Source organism: Fulmarus glacialis, unplaced genomic scaffold, assembly GCF_000690835.1.
Source record: "Fulmarus glacialis isolate BGI_N327 unplaced genomic scaffold, ASM69083v1 scaffold19450, whole genome shotgun sequence".
Classification (NCBI taxonomy): Eukaryota; Metazoa; Chordata; class Aves; order Procellariiformes; family Procellariidae; genus Fulmarus; species Fulmarus glacialis.
The window spans coordinates 9,733-13,326 of NW_009186145.1; the positions used below are offsets into that span (position 1 = coordinate 9,733).

Genomic DNA, 3,594 nt, shown 5'->3' on the forward strand with positions numbered 1-3,594 from the left:
GGGGGCGCAATCAATAGCAAGTAGGCAGGATGCCTAAGCTTACTATTTTATGTTCGTCAACATGAGTGTAATGTACATCGTATGGAGGACTCATCAGAGCAGAAATCAATTTTGAGGCCAATAAAATCCTAACCACTTTAGAAGGTAATCTGGTAACACCCACTGTTTCTTCCTCAATAGCCACATTGCTAGAGACTGACCTAGATTTGGCTAGATTCTCGGTGAACAGGGTATTCCAAGATCATGTCTACTAAACTAATACACATAGGCAGGGTTGAAAATAAATTTAAAATCTGCTTCCAAGTGAATTACGTCTTTCTGTCAAGAATAGTAAAAAAGTTTAAAAGAAAAAAAAAAAACTGACAGGAAACCAAATGGCCATGAAATCACATGGAAAGCTTCCCAATTGAAAAAGCACCGAGCGGGTTCTTTGGGCATCTGGTAAGCAATCTATCTTCAGGTTTATCATTCATCCTATGTGTATTTTAAAGGAATCCTAATTATTCTATGCTTACTTTATTATTTGCACTCCTATCTTGGAGCTGATGGAACACTAAGAGGGGCTTTCATGCTATGAGCTGCAGAAGTCTCTCTTTCCTCTATAGACCTGCACCTATTCTACAGGTTTCTTACCTTACTGCTCTCATGAAATACCTACAGTTGGGAGAAAAAATCTGCTCCAAAAGAAATATATTCTGCTTTCTCCACTCAAACTGAGCTAGAAAGCATTTTTCCTTACCAGAGTAAGCTCTCAGAAATTAAGCTACCAAATCTGACTTTACTGCCCAATTCACAGTTTCATGGTTCTTTTTTGATATATTCAGAATCTTTCCTTTGGTCCTTCTGTGATGAGAAGAAAAGGACATTTCTACTTGTTATCAGATTTACACTCTCCTCTAAGATAGCATAGAAAGCGAAGACAATGCTTCCATTTGAATGAAACATTCAATATTTTGTAATGAACAAAAGCAAGATTCTATCATCGGGAAAAGTATATGCAATGTAACTAGATGTGATATCACTCTACTAAACTGGATGTTATTAAGCTATGAATTATGGACTAAAACAGAAAGATTGCCACTGAAATTGTTTCCAAGAATATTTTCTTAAGAACAGGCCTGATGTCAGAATACTATGGTCCTCCAGGGCTTTTAATCTGTCCAGCCAGAACAGTAGTTCTTTTGAAGCAAAAGCAGGTAAGAGTAATCAAACTGGTTGAGAAATCTTCAAAATCCTTCCTAAAGGAGGGTCTATATAGTCTAAACAGATCTCCAAATTAAGGATTTTTCTAAAATAAAAAAAAATTAAATTCATATCAAAATTAATGGATGGGGGAGGATCTTCCTCCCTCTTCAGGGAGGTAAGGACCCTTCTGAGTTTGTGAGAAGGTCTCTCTGGACACCTTTTTCCATCTGAGCAGGGTCTTTTGCAGGAATTGCTCCCTGAGCTAGATGCCATTATCTCCTCCTTGTTTTCAGGATGATTCTCAGAACCTCCTAGTTGTTCTTCTAGGGAGTGAGGACTGAGACATCAGTACATCTAAACACTTGATCCTGTGCCCTCACAGTGCAAGAGTCAGCTGTAAATCAATAGGTAAACATAATCCATCCTCCAAACAGTGTATACAAATCTGCCTTGTACACAAAACTCACAATTTTGGCCTACTGTTTGCAAAACAGCCCCATTATTTGAAGAAAAACAGAAGTCTGGAACCAAAGCATTACAGCAGATGCAGACTGACAAGAGCAACGCTTCATCCATTATTTGATCCAAACAGAATGCAGAAGGAATCCAAATTACTTGTTGCTGCACAAACATAACAGAACCAGAACTGACTGAAAATTAGTTTATATTAGGACAAATTATAACACGTTATTGCTACAGAGGCATGCATTCTGGTACGCAGCCAGGGAAGAACCACCACAGGAACTTTATCATATTAGTCCAACTAATTTTTAAGGAGAGAAGTGCCAAGCATAACAGAAGCACAGGAGACACCTATTAGTTACAAGAAGTTATGTTTCATGCTAAAAACAGAATTACCTGAGTTTTGGGGTAATCTTTGCTGCACACACATTTTCCTACCACATACCATGAAACAAAGGGGCACTAGTGTTGCAGTCATTCAGAAGACACTTAAGCCTGGACCATAGTTGTTTTTATCTTGAAATGACCATATGACTCAAGATAACAGCAGATAAAACTGAACAGATTCTATGTAAGCTGATGTCTGTTAGTGGAAAGCATGTCCCAGCAAAGCCCCAGGAGCAGAAAAGAGTTAAAATGGGGCAATGAATTCCACTGACAGCCCATGCGGGTTCCCCATCTGCTCAAGGGCTATTAGTCTATACAACTTCAGCATTGTTTGTGTTGGTCATTTGCAAGTAGACAGTATGGACACCTACTGTACAGGCTTCCCCTCGGCTTACAGCACACTTGAACACTGCAAGACTCAGAAACGCTAGGCCCTTGAAGGTAGGGTGCAGAGGGCTTTATTTAAAGCTGAAATATATAGATCCCCTGGTGGTCATCCTTGTTTTATAACAATCTAGTCCTATCAGTGAGGACTTCTCTCTATCCCAGACAGATTAATTTAAGCAGGCCTATAATCCAGTGAAAAGCCATCAACCTGTCTCCAAGAAACCTTGTCCATACCCACTGGTTCTGGATCAAATGAGCTGTCTGTGAAATACTATGCTTTCAGCAACAGACAGCTTACTTGATCCCATTCTGGAGGTGGAAGTAAGCCCAGTGACAAGGCTTCAATTGACACCAAGATTCCTCATCAGCAAATGCAGCAATGACAAGAGCAGTATGATGTTTAGCACCTGTTTCAGCAAAGGTTTCAAGGTATATGGACTATGACCCCTTTTACTGAGCCTTTTGGCACAGCATCAAATATACACACAAGCAGCAAGTGGCACGTATTCTGTGCTAGAGAGGTGTGTGGGTGATAGCAGGCTACAGAATGAAATAGCAGGCATTCCAAGTACTATGCCGGGTGGACAAGACCAGCACAATACAGAGGGAGCTTAACCGAAGTACTGGGGCACAAGACATGATATATCACCTGGCATGGATCCCTCTGGGAGTGCAGACAACTGTTAGGGACCTACCAGTAAAGTCAGAGCAAGAAGGCTGAAGAGATAAATCTGGCAAAGAGCTAGGATTCACAGGAAGAACTGGGACTCACTGAGCAAACAGAGGAGCCAAAAAGAAAGTGGGAGAGTCCAGGAAACAAAGTAATTGCGTAATGAATGGGGGGAATAATCACAGGATGTTAGAGGGAGGCATTAACTGGGACTTGGGTGAACGAGTCAGCATAAAGGCACTGGAGATGGTTGGGGCAAGGAAACAAACTAGACCTGAAGTAGGGCAGGAAGGAAATGAGACTTCAATATTTAACTGAGAGCTGGGAATCAGGATGACAAAGTTGAGAAATGATAACTAAGAATAGATGTGATATGTGAAGAACAAAAGACTGAGTCAAGCTAAGGAAAGACAAGATTAAGGATGCTGCCTCACAGGAGGGGACATCACATATAGAAATAATCAGCAAGTTTATAGCTTCTGCCTGTTTGCCTGTCCATTCCC

At 40.7% G+C, this 3,594-nt stretch overlaps 1 protein-coding gene across 1 annotated transcript in view; it reads right to left on the reverse strand.

Moving 5' to 3' along the window:
* The window catches only part of POLN (polymerase (DNA directed) nu), a gene marked incomplete at its 3' end in the record, with an annotated part of 25,641 nt that overhangs the window by 9,255 nt on the left and 12,792 nt on the right, over window positions 1–3,594 (reverse strand). The gene's annotated exons all lie outside the window — the stretch shown is intronic.